Source organism: Kogia breviceps, chromosome 19, assembly GCF_026419965.1.
Source record: "Kogia breviceps isolate mKogBre1 chromosome 19, mKogBre1 haplotype 1, whole genome shotgun sequence".
NCBI lineage: Eukaryota > Metazoa > Chordata > Mammalia > Artiodactyla > Physeteridae > Kogia > Kogia breviceps.
This window is the reverse complement of record NC_081328.1, coordinates 26,083,296-26,103,815: the sequence shown is the minus strand read 5'-3', so window position 1 is coordinate 26,103,815 and position 20,520 is coordinate 26,083,296. Positions and strand designations below refer to the sequence as shown.

Genomic DNA, 20,520 nt, shown 5'->3' with positions numbered 1-20,520 from the left:
CACTTCAGTTCATGGTCCATGGTGGCTAGACTTAGAGGGATCTTTAATCAGCTGCACTGATATTCTCCTGCTCAAATCGCTGTCACCTATACGAGAAAGCCCAAACTCTTTAATGCAGTGTTTGAGTGCTCTCCATTCCAGCCCCTGTCTACTTTTGGAACCTAAATTCCATTAGGTCCTCCCATCACCGTTTACTCTAGCCCAACAGGACTACTTGTCAATCCCCAAATATTCCAGGAATTCCGTACATTGTCTCCATTCCCTTCTCTTCTTTTCAACCTCCAGAGGTCTTCATTCCTCCAGATCCAGTTTAAATGCAACCTTCTCTGTAAATCTTTCCTAAGCATCTTGGAAGGAAGTGATAATTCTTTTGTGCTCCCTTAGCACATTGCTCCTACTTTTTTATGACACATTTACTTCTGCCCTGTATTATAATAAGTTTCTCCTCTCTCACTAAATAGATCTCTTTTATCTTTCAAAAGATGTCTTATTCAACTTTGTACCCCTCCTCGCCATACTGTTTCATCCAATGATTTGCATATAATAAGTGCTTTTCTATCTTAATATTTATTGAGCATTTACTATCTGCAAGACACTAGGCCAGGCGGTGTAAAGGCTGGGGGAAGAAAATTTGAAAAATAAGTAAAATGCAATCCCTGTCTTCAAAGGGACTTTAATCAGTGAGACATGTTCACGCATAACCTAAGCAAGTGAACTAACCGTGGGGGTGGAGCTGGGTGGAGGGGAAGTGCTGAGCATGGAACAAACACTCTCAATGTTCCAAATGAGAACACTGATATTATGATGTGGAGGGTGGGGTGATGGGGGAGGGGCAGAAGAAAGAAAGGGCAAGGCTGCTTTTAAACGCCATCTCTGAGCTGTGGTCATTATTAGAGTCCCATGTAGGTCTGGCTGATCCAACCCATCCTTCCCCCAATACCAGAGTAATCTTCCCAAAGCAAGACTCTGATCATTTAATTCCCTGTTCAGATGTTTGTTGTTGAATGAATCAGCATCAAATAATTGCAGGCTTATGTTAAGTGTTATGGAGAATACCAGTTTGTAGAAATGAGGCAAACTCCAGGAAACAGCTGGAGAACAAAAAGCAAGAACATGCTGTGAAAGTGCTGCAGGGTATGGGACAAAGTAAATGTGTGGTCAGTATGGGCTGAGATTAATCGAGAAGGAATAATCAGAGGAGACAAGCATTCAGTGATGTCCACTTGGCAAGAAAAAATAGATGTACTAAGTGAACTTCAGGGTTCCTTTCAATTCTCAGACCCCTGTTATTCTTTGAGATGGTTTATTTATCATTCAATAAATTCATGCTAAGCCCTTCGACAAAACACTCACTCAATATTTTTTGAGCACCTTCTATGTGCCAGGAACTCTGCTAGACACTGGAGATAGAGCAGTGAATAAAAGACTTTGCACTTAAACTCTTACAGTGAAATGGGGATGATTAATGTTAAACAAGTAAGTGCAAGAAAATGTGATGGATATAATGATGGGAGGGTATAAGGTCCTAGAGGACCACAGAGTGGGGACCCTAATAGCCCCAGGGACTAGAAAAATATCCCTGAGAGATGATGTTTGAGTCAAGACTCTAAGGCCGTACATGCATTAGCCAGACAAAAGGGACTACGCATTCAAACAGAAGAAAATCATATGCAGAATTCTGTAGTTAAGAGACAGTATGGCATGTCCAAGGAATTGAAAGACATTCAGAAAGGCTACAGCATGGAAGGTAAGTAGGAAGGTGGTAAGAAATTAGGCTAGAGGGAAAGGCAGAGCCAGATTATGGAGAATTTTGCTGAAGTATTTTTGAGAGTTTATACTTATTGGCAGGCTTTTCATAACATTAAAGTATTTGGCACAGTGTATCTAGCCTACTAAGTAATAATAAATGTCTGTTGAGGGGTGGATTAATAAATGAACGGATGAATGAATGGATCTCCTTTGCAATAGACACGGGCTCATGAAATGACTCAGTCTTGAGCATTTGCTCCAGAAAGCAATGCCACTATTACAGGCGGCATCATCCCCTTAGGTTTGCATAGCAGATTAAACTAATGACCCTTGTGAGGCAGCCCCTAACCTTAGTAGAATTACTCAGAGTCACCTGGTTTACCCCAGCAGATGGAATTTAAGTCAATCTGCATTAAAGTCAAAGCTTTCCTAGAGATAAGGGTAAAGTTTTACCTGGCAATCATTTAGGCTTAAGCTGTGAAAGGGTAGCCTGACTCTTTTTTAATCCTTGATGAAAAAATAGCCTTCTCAACCTCAAGGACATGCATATTCCCAAATTAGATTATTTCTAGCAATGCTTCCATGGACAAATAAATTCAATGAGAGAAAGAGAGAAAAAATGTTCCAGAGAGAGAATTTCCCTTTCAAATGAGAAAAGAAAAAGTAAAACAATTGTGGAAAACTTAACGGAACTCCTCCTTTGGACACCCAGGTTTTATGTCACTGAGCCTTACCTCGGATCCCGGGTCTAGAAGAGCCACTTGTTAGGGAATGGGTAAGATGCTGTCTCTAGAAAGGGGGAGATTTTCAGGAATACAAGATATGATTCCCGGGATTCTAATGAATTACCAGGCCAAATATTAACACTCCACTCTCTGGTTTATAACCAAGAGACTTTCTCCTGATTTGCTACAGGGTCACATTCAACATAGGGGAGTTGATTCAGCTCCAGGTATAAATCACAGACCAGCATCAGTGCCTAGTAAAAGGGTCCAAAATTATTTCCGAAGGCATCACAGAAGCTAAGCTTTCATTTGGCAGAAAGAGAATCTGAATAGAGCTTTAGAAAGATTCTCAATGCTGTTGCTAAGGGCATGTGTGTATCTATGTGTGTATGTGTGTGCGTGCATGTGTGGTATTCCTATGTGCTCTCAATCAGCAATGCCTCCCTAAATTTAATAAGCAGCTTGTGAAGGTCATTTGCCATTTTATTACAGAGAGAAACATGAAAAGTGCCTACATAAGTAGCTTTCTAGGAAATCCATTCTGTGTGTCTTATTAGTCATATAAAGCATCATGATGTGAAGGTGCATCCAGATGAGGCTAGAATGGAAGCACTGGAATCTTTTTTCCTAAGATTGAGCCTTTTGATGTCCTAAGTCCCAAGTCTGCTGACTACTTTCTCAGAACCTGCTCAGGCAAAAGCTCTAGCATTGGCTGAGCAGCCCCGACTGAATTGGGAGCTTTCTAAAGATGTCCCTAGTTCCTGCTGGGAGCTTGTAAAAGATTGCACATGTGCCACAAGGTGAGAGGATGTGGCTGCCACCTGTGTGCTTCTGGTCCCAAGCAGCCGTGGGAGTAAGCGAGTGCCTGGCCCCAGGAGAGCTGTGGACCATTTGCAGTTACAGATTGCTGGATGGGCTCCTGGACGCCAGACAATATTTCTTCCCCAGCAGTTAACATAGTGCAAAGCTAACTGGCTGCCTCATTGCCCCTTTGCTCATCCTTGAGTAACAATCCATTTCGATTCAGTCTTGTTTGCCATGTAGCTTGTTGCCCAGGCCAGCCTTTCCTGATGGACCTCACAGTTACAATAGGCTAAAGACAAAAGGAAGTCATGGCATCAGTTTACTACATGCACAAGGGCTTGAGAAATCAAGCCTTCCCAGGGCTGCAGTCCTGAGAGTACACCTAGATCCTGAGCCAGGCTGGTTCCTTCCCCTACTGTCTCCCCGTGCATCATTTGCTCTTTTGTTTTGCATGAAGAGTAGCTTAGTGATCATGGACTTCAGCTCTTGCCTGCAGTGATCCTCCTCGCATTTTATTCTTTACACAGTATAGGAAGGAGGTTTGCTTGCTTTGCGCCGAGGCTGAGCCACAGGAGAAAGCAAAGCCAATGTGATTTATTGAATGAAAGTACTGGACAATTACCAACAACTTGTTCCTCTGCTGCCTCAAACAACCTAAACTGGTAAGTCCCATTTATCGTTCTTTTCTTCGTGTGAATGTGGGGCTTTCTTAGTTACCGATTATTTTTTAAATGTGTATGTGTTGTTGTGGTTTAAATGATTTTTTACATCTGCGTCTTCCAAAGTTAGCTGCAGGCAATCCACGAAGAATGCACACAGACATACTGAGTGGTTCTGCAGTAGCACATACACGTTTATGTGGATAGGTAAGGATGGGGGTAGAGAAGCCCCATTTCTGATCATTGTTCATTTTGTTTGCAGCAAGCTTAAGGACATTTTGTGCTTGCATAACTGATTAGCATTAGCTATGAAAAATACATTATTCTTTTTTTGTGTAAGATCCTTTTTCACTCGGGGTCCTGAGTGCCTACAAAATACTTGTTGGATCAGGTAAAGATGGATCCCATCATGCTGAGAATCCTGAATACAAATCCAGGAATATTGCGGTCTTTAATCCAGTCTGCAGGGTGGACATCCAGAAAGGAATGCCAGCATTCCGTCCATCCTGGGTGGGCATGCTCATAAATAACATCATGATAGTGATGTTGGGGATACCTGCCAAGGGGACACAATAGACATGCATGCAAACCCTTGCTTGATCCACTGCCACTTTTACCCCCACGTTTCTTGAGTTCTTTACTCCATGAAGATATATGGTTGGGAGGATGCCCTAGGTTTGAAAGTGGGATATTTTGAGTTCCCTGTTACCCAAGCTGGTTGTGGGCCCAGCCAAGGCTGCTGGAAATACCATTGATAATCAAGGCTAAGTTTGCTTCTAGGCTGGGCCCCCCAAATCCCTGTACTCTCATTTGATTTTCTCATTTCCTAAATAAGCTGTAAGCCAGTTTCTGCAGAGGGGGAAAGTGAATGGACAAAGCTGTTGCTTTTCCTACCACCACCACCATGTCTCCTTAGTCTTTTGTTTGCCTGGCTACTGCAAGACTTTATGGCAGCATCAATCCATCTCTGGCGGGTTCAGAGTCCACATAAATGTTACGTAGAATATAATGTCTTCGGTGCACTCTATCTGCAGTATATCATTGGCTATTCAGATGGAGTTGTGGCCTTGGGCGCTGACAAGGATGGATGATGTTGGAACAGCGAGCAGCATGCTTCTTTAAATAAAAACCAAAGTTAAGAAATCTGAGAGATGGGTGGCATTTTGCCTAGTAGAAAGTATCCCCAGGCCACTCAATCACAAGAGCAGGGTCATTCTCCCACACGATTTGGCTGTTTCACAAATGATGGCATCCTAACAGAAAGGAGACAGCATTGCTTAGTGGTTAGAGATGTCAGGAAAGCAAGTCCCTTTTGCTGGTTCTGAGACTAAGTGTGTGTCTTTGAGAAATTCACTTACTCTCCCTGAATCTCCACTCCTCCACTCCTTCCATTCCTGACTGTTTCAAAGAAGATACGCTAAGCTCGATTAATGTATCCATGGGATACTACTGAAATCTTTCTTGTTAAAGGATGTAATCGGTAATTAAGATCATTGACCATGCACCAGAAACCCACAAATGAGATTTTATGTGGGGATGAGGAGATGCCTGCCCCTTCCCCCATCTAATGGATATGGAGTAGTCTGAAGGAAGCATGATTACCTTTTTCGGGAATTAGAAGGGGAGAATAGAGATGAAAAAATGTCATTTTTAAAAAACTTAAAATTCAAATAAATAGGTCATGTAAATAATTTTTTTCCTTATTGGTCAATAATAACTGATTTTCTATACCTAGGATGACAAGATACTGAAGGTCTTAAATATTTGAAATAAACAAACGTGGAAATACTTGGGCGGAGTTAACTCAGGGAGGAGAGAAGCCCATGTATTGAATTTATGACAACTTTCAGATGGTCAAATTACCCCCATACCCATGTACATGGAATTAGCAGCTGTAAATGTTCTGTGATTTCATTCTAGAAGGCTCATTTATGAAAAAAATCACACACACAAAAAGTTCTATCTCTAGGATTGAGGTACCTGAAATTCTTTTATCAGGAATTCAGTTAAGTATTGCTGTCTTTTATTAAATAAAGCTATTTCTTAGGAGGAGTAATAAATTAAGCCACCAATACTTTAACATAAATGAATGTATTAAATGTTTTCTACCTCAGGGAAAACCAAAAAAATGCTGCATTAATATTATATTAATTATCCTGCTTTCTTTTGATTTCATACATGTCTCCAAGAACTTCCCTCATAATTATTATTTCACTCTTGATCAGAAAACTAAGTAGTCTTTAGGACAAGCCAAGTCCTTTTTGTGTGGAATGCTTGGCTTAGACAATATCATCTAGATTTCTTCTAGGCCCTTGAGAGTCACACTGTGGAAAGCTGAACTTACCATCTTTCTCCTTTAAATCCACTCTTCTTCCTGTGTTCTTTTGTTTTGTTTTGTTTTTTTAATTATTGGTGGAACCATTATTTGGCTAGTTAGCCAAGCAAAGCTCATAGAAGTTACTTTCATATTTCCTGATTCCTTTAACCCTTCCACCCAATCCCTAACAAAGCTTGGTCCATTTTACTTTCTTCATCTTTTTAATCTGTCCAGCCCTCTCCAACCCTATTGTCACATACTGTAGTTGAAGTCACCAGCTCTCACAAGGACTTCTTCAAGACCTTCAGACTTGGTTGTCACTTGTCACCGGTCCCACCACAACCCTCTCCCTTTCAAATCACCCTCTGGATGCCTCCAGAGTAATTCTCTAAAAGTGCAAATATCAGCTTTTTCTTAAAGTTCTCTAGTGATTCCCTGCTGTGAACAGGTTGAAATCTATGCTCCTTAGAATGGCATGCGAAGTCCTTGATACTGGCCTTGCTACCTCTCCAGGCTCCTTTCCGAAGTTCCTGGCATGGTGGATGAAATGTATCAGTGAACGTGTCAGAGCCCAGAAAAATACCATTAGGGCTCCTGTGGACATTGACTTACCAGCAGCACCATGACAGTTCACATTTCCATGTCCCAACCTGAGCTATTCAACCTAGAATGACTTTTTATTTCCTTCCTAAATTCCTGCTCGGGCGTTACCTTCTCTAATCCATTTCCCCACACCCCGTTCTCCCATGACCACCTCCTGTTACTCACGAAGTTAATCAATTATACCTTTTGCTACTTCTTTGCCTTAGGCTTTTGAGAACAGTGTCTAGAGGTTAATTTATCAGATATAGACCCATATTACCTGGGCTTGAATCCCAGATCTGCACCTTAGAAGTGTCCCAATTTCTTACTGCGTAAAGTGGGGATGATAATAGTCCTTACTTCACAGGGCTGTTATGGGATTCTGTGAACTGATATATATAAAGTCATTATTTTGAATACTGCCTGGCTCACAGAAGGTGCCATAGAAGTAAAAGATATTATTATTCCATAATTTCACATACCACACTATTTCATAGCCACATGCACTTGCATAACTGCCCTCCTTTTTAGCCCATGAGCCCCTTGGGGTACAGGTAGGGTAATCGGCTTGTTTCAATTTGCCTAGGATTTTCCCAGTTTTAGAACTGTAAGTCCTGCAATGCAGGGAAACCCCTCAGTCCCAGGCAAACCAAGAGAGCTGGTCACCCTACGAGGACCCTATCTTATTCACCTTTGAATCACCAGGGTCTATCACAGGATAGATAGGTTACAGAGTAGACTATCCGTAAGGGTTTATTGAACTATAGAACCAATATTAATTGCCTTTTCACTTTCTACCTCATAAAGATGCTATTAAACTTCAAAAATCAGTCTTCTTCTTGCTGTGAAGTCACAGCTGACTTTTCAAAACTTGTCACTGAATAACTGAATATATATATTTTTTTAAATGCACAGGAACTAGAAAGGATGATTCCACCCTGTTATATATCATCAGTGTAATAGAATTGGCCAACCTTTAGCAATCGAAGACATAACTGTCATGTTAACAGCAGGGGAGAATGGGGGTGTCATACTTTCTTTTCTATCTAGTGACAGGCAGGTTGAAGTCTGAAGGTCCCTAGTTCACATCACAGCCTGAAGAGCAACCTTATCCCAGTCAGAAATGTTCCCTTCACTGAATGTATCTGTCAACCCAGTTGTCAAGAATGGCTAGAGCTCCTGTTTCTAATATGCTTTGTCTTACGACTCCTCATCCAAACTGGCTCAGATCATTTTTCACAGTACAAATACAGTGAGAAAGCCCCACAACCAAGATCCTGTGAGACAGGGACTCTGGACATCCTGGAACTCATAATGAGGGCAAGATCTTGTCTTCAGAAGCAAGGTCTAGGAAGAAGCTGACAGGCAGCCAGACCAAGATCCCTCAGGCAGAATAATAGCAGAGTTGATAAGAGCATGAGCTTTGGAGTCAGAGTTCAGATGCTACCTCCTCCACTTACTGACTGTAGAATCTTGTACAAATTAATCACCTCTCTGGGCCTCAGTTTCCTTGTTTGTAAAATGAGGATGTAATAACAGTACTGACTTTCTCATAGGATTGTTATTACATTTTGTCTTAGCCTGTGAAAACAAAGCCTGAGGCAGAGTCAATTGCAAATATTCTATTAGGTATTGGGAGATATAACCTCAGGGCGTCAAGAGTGAAGGAAAAAAGGGAAATGAGTCAAGGAAGGAGGGAAAACAAATACAGATGGTTTGTAACTGAACTAGCCAAGGCATCATAAGAAAACACATATGGCTGTTTGTTTGCCTGTGACTGCTTCCAAGAAGCCTTCAAAATAGTCCACAGGGAAGGAATGGAGAGGAAATTATCTGCTGGATACTTCCAGTCTCCTGTCTCTCACTGGTCCAGTTTTTTCCATTTCCAGATAGTATTACCGAGTCCTTCAAGGTAGACATGAGTGAAGCTGAAGCCTCCCTCCATGGGTCTGGTTGGGTCAGAGCTGTTGCAGCTCTGTCACAGCAAGCATGATGGACCCACCTTTCACTTGAGACAGCTGGTGGCATTTAGAGACAGGGCGATGGCAACAGCCAAAGCTCTCTATTTGAGCAAGTGGCCAAAGCCCAGGGAACAGGTAGTTTTGAAATAAATCTGAAGAGACAACACTCTCCACAGGTTATTCACGCCATTTTGTACCTAGATTGACCAGGCTACTCTCACTCTTTCCGTACAGCTTGGCTCCAGGTATATTCACAGGTCCTCCAAAACTGTAACTGAGATCAGGCCATAATATGTCAAAGAGCAGAAGTCTTTAATTTTCATGAAGTTCAATTTATCAATTTATTTTATGGTTTGTGTTTTTTGTGCCTCCTCTAAGAAATCATTGTCTTATTCAAGTTCACAAAGACTTTCTCCTATGTTTTCTTTTTTTTTAACATCTTTATTTGAGTATAACTGTTTTACAATAGTGTGTTAGTTTCTCCTTTACAACAAAGTGAATCAGTTATACATATACATATGTTCCCATATCTCTCCCCTCTTGTGTCTCCCTCCCTCCCACTCTCCCTATCCCAACCATCTAGGTGGTCACAAAGCACAGAGGTGATCTCCCTGTGCCATGCGGCTGCTTCCCACTAGCTATCTATTTTACATTTGGTAGTGTATGTATGTCCATGCCACTTTCTCACTTCGTCACAGCTTACCCTTCCCCCTCCCCATATCCTCAAGTCCATGCTCTAGTAGGTCTGTGTTTTATTCCCGTCCTACCACTAATCTCTTCATGACATTTTTTTTCTTAGATTCCATATATATGTGTTAGCATATGGTATCTGTTTTTCTCCTTCTGACTTACTTCACTCTGTATGACAGAGTCCAGGTCTATCCACCTCATTACAAATAACTCAGTTTCATTTCTTTTTATGGCTGAGTAATATTCCATTGTATATATGTGCCACATCTTCTTTATCCATTCATCTGTTGATGGACACTTAAAACTACAATGAGATATCATCTCACACCGGTCAGATTGGCCATCATCAAAAACTCTAGAAACAATAAATGCTGGAGAGGGTGTGGAGAAAAGGGAACCCTCTTGCACTGCTGGTGGGAATGTAAATTGATACAGCCACTATGGAGAACAGTATGGAGGTTCCTTAGAAAACTACAAATAGAACTACCATACGACCCCGCAATCCCACTACTAGGCATATACCCTGAGAAAACCATAATTCAAAAAGAATCATGTACCAAAATGTTCATTGCAGCTCTATTTATGATAGCCAGGACATGGAAGCAATCTCCTATGTTTTCTTCTAGAAGTTTTACAGTTTTAGCTTTTGCAGTTAGCTCTACAATCTATTTCATTTTAAGTTAATTTTTACATATGATATGAAGTAGGAGTTGAGGTTCTCTTTTTTTTTGGCATATGTATATCCCATTGTTCCAGCACTATTTGTTGAAAATTTTCTTTTTTTCTATTGAATTACCTTGACACTTTTATCAAAAATCCATTGATAATATATGTGCAGGCTATTTCTGGGCTCTCTACTATGTTTCATTCACCTATATGTCTATCCTTATGCCACTATCTTTATTTATATAGCTATCCTTACACCAGTACCATGTCTTGATTATTGTAGCTTTATAAGTCTTGAAATCAGGTCATGTAAGCAACTTTGTTCTTTTTCAGAGTTGTTTTGACTATTTTAGATTCTTCCCATTTTCATACAGCTTGTCAATCAATTTCAAGAAAGAAAGAAAGAAAGGAAGGAAGGAAGGAAGGAAGGAAGGAAGGAAGGAAGGAAGGAAGGAAGGAAGAAAGAAAGGAGGGAGGGAGGAAGGAAGAAGGGAAGGGGAGGGAGGGAGGAAGGAAGAAAAGAAGGGGAGGGAGGGAGCGAGGAAGGGGGAGGAAGGGAAGGAGAAAGAGAGAAATAGAGAAAGAGAGAAAAAGAAAGAAAGAAAGAAAGAGAGAGAGAAAGAAAAAGAGAAAGAAAGAAAGGCTGCTAGAATTTTGATTGAGACTGAATTGAATCTATAGCTCAATTTGGAAGAATTGGCACCTTAACAATACTAATTCTTCTGATCTGATCATGAAGAAGGTATATCTCTATTTATTTAGGTCTTCTTTAATTCACTCATTTATGTCATGTAGTTTTAAGTATATAGGTCTTACATATATTTTGCTGCATTTAGTTCTAAGTAGATTTTTGAGGATTTATTAGATTATTGTACAAAACTTTCATGTCATCTGCAAATGAAGACTGTCTTGCTTCTTTCTTTCCAATCTATATGCCTTTATCTTTCTTGTCTTACTTCACTGGCAAGAACGCCTAGAACACTAGAAAAGGTAGGAGTGGACATTCTTGCATTGTTTCTGATCCTAGGAGGAAGCACTTGGTCTTTAATCATTAAATATAATGTTGGCTATAGGTTTTTGCAGATTCTCTTTATCAGGTTGAAGAAGTTCCCTTATATTCCTGAAATATTTTTTAATCATAAACGGATGTTGAATATTGTCAAATGCTGCTTTATCTTCATTTATTAAGAGGACCATATGTTTTTTTCCCTTTTATTCTGTTAATGTAATAAATTATGCTTGAATGTTATACTAACTTGCTTTCCTGCAATAAACCACGCTTGATCATGATGTATTATCCTTTTTGTATATTGCTGAAGTTTATATGCTAATATTTTGTTGACATTTTTTGCCTCTATGCTCATGAGAGACATTGGGCAATAGCTTTCTTTTCTTGTAATGCCTTTTTTCTGGTTTTGGTATCAGGGCTTCAAAAATGAACCCAAACTTTAAAGACATTTATGTAGGATGGTATAATTTATTTCCTAAAGGTTTGACAGACCATAACATTTAACATGACTTTTATTAAAGATTTGGGGATAAAAACATTATTAGGATGCAAAAAAAAATCATAAAACTAGAAATTAGCTTTCCCATAGAGAATCTCTGCCTGGTTAACTATCTCCTAAAGTCTAGTCCTGTATCCATGTTGCAGAGACCAGCACACCTTCAATCTGTGTCCCCTTCTCTTTGTAACTCAGGTCTCCTAATCCTGTTTCATGGAAGAAAAATATATATATTTTCTTTCTTTAGAGCAAATCCCAAGTCTTGTTAAAGTCTTATTATTGCTAAAATAATACCTTAAAATTGATTAAGAGTGGTACACCTATACAATGGAATACTATTCAGCAATAAAAAGTGAAGAACTACTAATAGACATTACAATATGGATGACTCTCAAAATAATAAAGCTGAGTTAAAGAAGCCAGGTAAAAATATAGATGGCCAACAAGCACATGCAGAGATGCTCAGCATCGCTAATTATTAGAGAAATGCAAATCTAAACTACAGTAAAGTATCATCACACACCAGTCAGAACGGCCATCATCAAAAAGTCTACAAATAATAAATGCTGGATAGGGTATGGAGAAAAAGGAACCCTCCTACACTGTTGGTGGGAATGTAAACTGGTACACCCACTATGAAGAACAGTATGGAGGCTCCTTAAAAAACTAAAACTAGAGTTCACATACAACCCCACTCCTGGGCATATATCCAGAGAAAACCATAATCCCAAAAGATATATGCACCCCAATGTTCACAGCAGCATTATTTACAATAACCAAGACATGGAAACAACCTAAATGCCCATCAAAAGATGAATGGATAAAGATGTGATTTATATATATATTTACACACACACACACACACACACACACACACACACACACACACACAGTGGAATATTACTCAACCATAAAAAAGAGTAAAATAATGCCACTTGCAGCAACATGGATGGACCTAGACATTATCATATTAAGTAAGTCAGAGAAAGACAAATATCATATGATATCACTTATGGGGAATATTAAATAATCATACAAATGAACTTATTTACAAAACAGAAATAGACTCACAGACATAGAAAACAAACTTATGGTTACCAAAGGGAAAAGGAGGGGGAGGGATAAATTAGGAGTTTGGTATTAACACATACACACTACTGTACAGTAAGTCCCCTACATGCGAACCTTCAAGTTGCAAACCTTCAAAGATGCAAACGTGCATTAGTATGTCCAACCACGTAAGTCAGTTCATGTGTCTGGCATACATTGTCATGTTCATGCATCCTCTACAAGTGGTTGTGCTTTTGTGTACTTTACTGTGCAGTACTGTATAGAGTACAGTATCTTTATTTCAAGCAAGATCTGCAAGAGGACGATTTCATTGAACTTTTTGCTGTGCAACCCAAAGAGCTTACTAATGAAGATCTGATGGAGTTGGAGGCCCAGAGAAAGGACAAAGAGAGATAAGAGGAAGAAGAAATAACTGAAGAACCAAAGAGATTCACGATGCAGGAAATGGCAAGGGGATTTTCTTTATTTAAGAAGGCACTTTTAGTGTTTGAGGCACAGGACCCAAACGTAGAATGGTACACAAAGGTTGCAGCAGCCAGTCAGAATGCAATCCAGTGCTACCGTATTATCTATGATGAGAAAAAAAGAGCTACTACCCAGACATCACTGGATCGTTTTTTCAAGAGGGTAGATAGAATTGAATCCAGCAAGGAACCAGAACCTATGCTATCAACATCAGGTGTAAGTGAAACTGCAACTTGCCCTCCATCTCCTGTTGCTGACGATCCTTCAGCTCTACTATCTCCCACCTCCTTTCCCTCCTCTAGTCAGTCACTCTTCTCACCTGTTCACTCGATGCCAGCCACTGTATGCCAGCTGTTGTACTGTACTACTGTACCTTTCAAGGAAGGTACTGTACTGTAAGATTAAAAACGTTTTCTTTGTTTTTTGTGTTTATTTGTTTTTTATGTATTATTTGTGTGAAAAATATTATAAACCTACTACAGTACAGTACTATATAGCCAATTGTGTTAGTTGGGTACCTAGGCTAACTTTGTTGGACTTACAAACAAATTGGACTTATGAACGCGCTCTTGGAATGGAACTTGTTCACATGTAGGGGACTTACTTGTATATAAAATAGATAAACAGCAAGGACCTACTGTATAGCACAGGAAACTATATTCAATACCTTGTAATAACGTGTAACAGAAAAGAATCTGAAAAAGAATATACATATTTTTATATATAACTGAATCACTTTGCTGTGCACCTGAAACTAACACAACATTGTAAATCAACTATACTTCAATTTTTAAAAATTAAAATTAAAAAAAAAGAAATGCTACCATTAAAAAAATAATTGACCCTCAGGACTCTCCTAGTGGCACAGTGGTTAAGAATCCACCTGCCAGTGCAGGGGACACCGGTTCAATCCCTGGTCCAGGAAGATCCCACATGCCGTGGAGAAACTAAGCCTCTGCACCGCAACTATTGAGCCTGTGCTCTAGAGCCCGCAAGCCACAACTACTGAGACCATGAGCCACAATTACTGAGCCAGCGCACCACAACTACTGAAGCTCAGGTGCCTAGAGCCCATGCTCCGCAACAAGAGAATCCACTGAAATGAGAAGCCCATGCACCAAAATGAAGGGTAGCCCCCACTTGCCCCAACTAGAGAAAGCCCATGCACTGCAACAAAGACCCAATGTAGCCCAAAATAAATAAATTCATTTTTAAAAATTGACCCTCAAATAAAGAAGAAGAATCTAGGTTTTAAAAAAAAAGTGAATGATGATGATTCCACTTGTATGAAATTCCATTAAATGAAACCTAATCTATAGTATCAAAAAGCAGACCAGTAGTTGCCTGGAAACAGCGGGCCTAAAATAAATAGATGTTCAAAAAATATTTATTGAACATCTGTTTATTTCAGGCACTCTGTTAAACAATTGGTATGTATTATCTCATTTAAAACTTTAATATCCCTTTAGACATGACTATTAAAATTGAGATGGGACCACTGCTAAGATGAGAAAATTGAAGCTAATATTTTGCTAAATATCATACAGCTAATTATAGCTAATAAAATTATTTGGGGCTTCCCTGGTGGCGCAGTGGTTGAGAGTCCGCCTGCTGATGCAGGAGACACGGGTTCGTGCCCGGGTCCGGGAAGATCCCACATGCCGCGGAGCGGCTGGGCCCGTGAGCCATGGCCGCTGAGCCTGCGCGTCCGGAGCCTGTGCTTCGCAACGGGAGAGGCCACAACAGCGAGAGGCCCGCATATCACAAAAAAAAAAAAAAAAAAAAAAAAAAAATTATTTGAATAATTTTCCAATAAGTAGCAAAACCTAAAAGTAGATCAGCCTTGTATCAAAGTCCTTACTTTTGATACTGTGCTTAAAACCACTTCCTTCTGGCCTCTATCATTTTCTGGTGAAAAACCAGCTGTAAATCATTTTGAGAATTCCTTTTACATAAAGAGTTATTTCTTACTTGTTGTTTTCAAGATTGTCTCTTTGTCTTTAGCTTTTGACAGTTTAATTATGATGTATCTAGGTTTGAATCTCTTTGACTTTATCCAACTAGGTATTCACTGAGATTCTAGGATGTGTAGGTTAATGTTTTTCATCAATTTGGGGATGTTTTTGGCCATTATTTTTTCAATATGCTTTCTCCTCCTCCTTCTCCTTCTGGGATGCCTATCATATATATGTTGGTACATTTTATGGTGTCACACAGATCTCTAAGGCTCTGGTTCTCCTCATTTTTTTTTTCCATTTTGCTCCTAAAACTGATTTCAATTGACCTATCTTCAAGTTTGCTGATTCTTTCTTCTGCCCACTCACATCTGATGTTGAGTTCCTCCAGTCAATTTTCATTTCAGTTATTGTACTTTTCAACTCCAGAATTTCTATTTGATTCTGGCTTTTTTAAATAAATTCTACCTTGTATTGATATTGTCTATTTGGTGAGACATCATTCTCATAATTTCCTTTATTTCTTTAGACATGAACTCCTTTAGTTCTTCGAACATATTTAAGATATCCAATTTAAAGTCTTTGTCTAAATGGAATATTACTCAGCCATAGAAAGGAACAAAATTGGGTTGTTTGTAGAGATATGGATGGACATAGAGACTGTCCTGAAGAGCGAAGTCAGTCAGAAAGAGAAAAACAAATATCATATATTAACGCATATATGAGGAATCTAGAAAAATGGTACAGATGAACTGGTTTGCAAGGCAGAAATAGAGACACAGATGTAGAGAACAAATGTATGGACACTAAAGGGGTAAAGGGGGTAAATGGGATGAATTGGGAGATTGGGATTGACGTATATATACTAATATGTATAAAATAACTAATGAGAACCTCTGTACAGCACAGGGAACTCTACTTCACTTAGCTGCGCAGTAGAAAGTAACTGAACATTGTAAAACAACTGTACCCAAAATAAATAAATAAATAGATAGATAGATAGATATAAAAAAAAATAAAGTCTTTGTCTAATAAGCCCAATATTTGGACTTCTTCAAGGGCAATGTTAATATACTGCATTATTTCCTGTGAATGTAAAATATTTTTTTTTGTTTCTTTGCATGTCTCATATTTTTTTCTGTTGAAAGCTAGGCATCCTAAATAATGTAATGTGGCAACACTATAAATCAGATTGTCCTCTAACTGAATTTGTAAAGTACAGAACTAAATCTGTAAAGTCTGTATTCTTGTCATATGTGGCCACTGAAGTCTTTGCTTCGTTAGCTTAGTGGTCAGCTAATGATTGAACACAAATTTCCTTAAAGGTCTAGAACTGACCTTGGCAAAGGGGTTCTATGTGTATGTTGGAGCACACCTTCAATACTCATCAGGCAGTTGACAGCTCTGCCTTAGCCTTCACATCCTGCTTGTACAGAGCCTCAAAGTCAGACAGAGATGAGAGCTTAGGACCTTCTCAGATATTTCATGAGAATGCTCTCAGCTCTGGGCATGCCTGTGATCTGCCTAGATCCCCAAGAATGTGTCAGAACTTTTCAAAGTCCTATGGGCATCTAATTCCTCAACTTTTCCTTTTAAGCTTTTTGGTTATCTACTGTTTGCTACCATTCTTATCCACCACCTCAGGCAGCTGTGATATTAAGCCATTGCTGATGTTTGTTTTCAACAGTTGCCCCAGAGGAAAAGTTTATTTGCACTTGGTGAGCTCAGAGTCAAATAAATTAAAAAAAAAAAAAAAAGCCTTGTGAGTGAGTTCTTCCAGGGAACCACCAGAAGTGTCAAATAATGATGATTCTCTCAAAATGGGGCTTTAAAGATGCTCCATTACTATTCTACACCATCCAGTGGCTGCCAGGCTACTGGTTTTTACTATGAATGTAGGCTGTTTAGTCTTCAAGGCTACCACAGAGCTGAGGGATATGGGAATGAAGCAAGTTAAAAATGCCACAAAGCTTACTATTCTTACCAAATTCAGTTACTTTTCGTGAATAAACACTTCCTGGATTGCTTCAAACCTTTGGTTAATTTCCAAGGTTCTGAAAAATTAATTCTGACAATTTTTGCTGATGTTCTCATTGCTTTTATGTAGAAGAAGATTTTCAGAGGTCCTTATTTTGTCATTCCCACTGTCATACTTCTCTTTTGTTTTTAATATTTCTGAGAAATGTTTAATTAGGTGTACCACTTGTAAATGACAATTTAAAAATCTCAGTTGGAGAGTTTTACCTTTTATTAGGAAAAGTAAACCATCTGAATGTACTGTGCTCACATATTCAGTCTTAACCCTACTCCTTCATTTTACATTTCTATTTATTATGTTTCCTAATTTTGTTTCTTTTTATTTTTCAAGTATTTTTGAACATCTTTATTCCTCTCTTCCCTCTAACAGTCTGAAGCTCTACTTGGTACTTCTGTTTTACCATAACTTACTGTAAACATACACACTAATATATCTAAACATATTTTTATCAAAATAAAAATGAAGTATAATAAATACATAAAATCAGATTCAAAACAATGTTTAAAACAAACAAAACTGGGCTTCCCTGGTGGCTCAGTGGTTGAGAGTCCGCCTGCCGATGCTGGGGACACGGGTTCATGACCCGGTCCTGGAAGATCCCACATGCCGCAGAGCAGCTGGGCCCGTAAGCCACGGCCGCTGAGCCTACGCGTCCGGAGCCTGTGCTCTGCAACAGGAGAGGCCACAACAGTGAGAGGCCCGTGTACCAAAAAAAAAAAACCCAAAAAAAATCTATTTAAATTATTACAGTGTACTTTGGTGTTTCTGGTTTGGGAAGAAGACTTGAAGTAACCTTAATAATTGCTACTATTTACTGAGTGGCTACTATGCACCAAACAGGATGCATACCTTTTGTTAATTTATTTAATCTTCACAACTCTGTAATAAACCTTTTTGTATATTACACAGACTCAGAGAATTTTATTAAAGTGCCCAAAGTTACACAGATTACAGATAACAATATCATGGTTCAAGCTTGGGTCTGCCAAATTCCAGAGCCAAAGCTCCTCTGCGTCTCAAATGCTCTTCCCTTTCCATGGTAAAAATTTAAGAGCACATTTAGCTGGGATGGGTGTGCATGTTTATGAGAACAGATAATAGAAAGTTGTCTTTCTCAGTATCTCTCATCAGACAAAATTTTAAATATAGAGACGGAAAAGAAAATATAATGATAGATGAAATCTAGAAAAACAGAAACGTGCTAAAGGATGGCCTGGAAGGAAGGGACAGCTGGGGTAGTATGAGAAGGAAGTCAGAGAGACAGAGAAAGTCAACCTATTTTGAGTGAAGGGAACAGATGGGAGATGAGCAAAGACAAAAGAGACCATGTGGGTAGGTGTCATCAGCTAGAGGGCAAGTCACTGGAATTTGATCAATCGACAAGAATTTATTTACTGGACTCCAGGGCACTGTGGGAGATACTAAAGAATGCAGAGTTATTTGGGGAACGATAATGATGTAGACAAGACAGATGGCTTAATGCTGAAGGAAAAGGCTAGAGACAGGAGGCAGAAGTAAATAAGTAAAGGCAATCCCCATGTAAGCTAGCTGGCATATCAATCTGGAATTTCTGTGGGAATGGTTAAGATATAGAGGAAGTGCTATGGCTGCTATTGAATTATAGGTAAAAGATTTGTAGGCAGAAAGTGGAAGACGCCAAATCACCTACTGCTTTTGTGTAAATTAAAAGATTATTAAAAATTAATGAAAATATACCCACATGTACATACACACTACAGACAGTGCTTTACATCCTCCTTCCAAATGTAAATGTGGCTGTTTAGCTAAGAATGGGTAGGGCCTGATGAACATGACTAATATTGAATAGGTCTGACCTCCTCAGAAGGCACCAGGAAGTCTGTGTTGGAGAAAATTACAAGCAAGACTTAAAAGGTGCATAAAGACATTCAACAATGTAATGAAGATGGATCTCCATTTGTTAAAGTGCAAGTAAGTCAAGATTAGTTGGTGCTAGTGGACATGGAACCCAGTTCAGAAGCATGAGAGGAAATGAGCTTCCTGGGTAGGCCCTTACTATATTATATGTAATAGACTCTCAAATGTGCATTCATTTACTCTGAAGTATCTGCTGAGTATCTTCTATAATAAATATGATAGCTGCCAGAAGTCTGCCTACATTCTAAGCTATTTACATTCATTATCTCATCAAATCCCCACAACCATAATATGTAGTTGTTGTTACTTTCTCTATTTTAAAAATTAGAAAAATAAGATGCAGACATGTTAAGTAACTCGCCCAAGATCCCATATTCAGTAGGTGGAAGAGGAGATTCACATCTTAATCTCTGTTATATTTCTTTTACCCTGAGACAGGCACATTTTAGGTACTGCGGATATAAAAAGTAATATTTAGCAGTCCTTGTCCTTGTGAAGCATATAGACTAGCTGGGAGACAGAAAGCCAAACAAACAGTTGTAATGTGATAAGGTATTTACTGTAACAAGCATATACGGAGTGAATGAGTAAAGAAATACCCAAATTTGCCCGGGGGTGTCAGAAACTACTTGAGCATAGACTTTAAGGATCAACAATTGTTTCCTAGGGGATGAAGGCACAGATGGAATTTTAATACATACAGAGCAGTGCATACAAAGACCCAGAGGTAGCAAAGAGTTTGAACCACTGAGGAAACTCTAAGGAGATCAGAAAGACTGAAACCTAAAATGTAGAAGTACAGTATCAGAGGAGGCTGGAAAGGCAAGCACTTGTATGTAAAGCTAAAGAATATGGTTATATCCTGTAGGAGTTGGAGAATCACTGAAGTCAGTCCTGTGAAGTTTGGGCAATAAAAGAGATTCTACCTGATATTATATCAGAGTCCATAAAGCTATAAAAATTCAAGGACTGGAGATGTCCTAAGGGTCACAGCTAAGTGACAATGGCAGCATTACAAGTGGAAGACTCCACTGAAAATTTGAGGGCAGGTGGTGGGAAGGCAGCCGCATGCTCCAGAGACCTGGGCCCAATGCACCCGAGGCTGCACCAGGAGTGGAGACACCTTGCACATAACTGCCTTAGCCAGTTATTTCATTCATACATTTGTTCATCCAATACACACGTGCTAGGCAGCAATAGCCTTGGTAGCATCAATATTTCAATAGCAATACCCAACATAATGGTGGACAGCTTTTGAAATCCATAGCTAACCTCCTGGAAATTGACTTCAGGTATGACGTCGGTGAGGACCTGTTTAGAGATTTGTGGAACAGCAGTCAAATACTACTTGGAGAATGCCAGTAGTAAGCGTCCTAGAGGACACTGTCTGGAGTATCTGGGGTGAGCAGGGATGAGACTATCGGTACAAATTCCCCA

The 20,520-nt window shown here is 39.3% G+C and overlaps 1 protein-coding gene across 1 annotated transcript in view; it reads left to right on the top strand.

The window, feature by feature from the left end:
* The window catches only part of ANKFN1 (ankyrin repeat and fibronectin type III domain containing 1), a 442,590-nt gene that overhangs the window by 279,666 nt on the left and 142,404 nt on the right, over positions 1-20,520 (top strand). Inside the window, exon 3 of the mRNA XM_059048917.2 lies at positions 3,806-3,940. The gene's annotated coding sequence lies outside the window, so the exon portion shown is untranslated. The remainder of the gene's footprint in view (positions 1-3,805; positions 3,941-20,520) is intronic.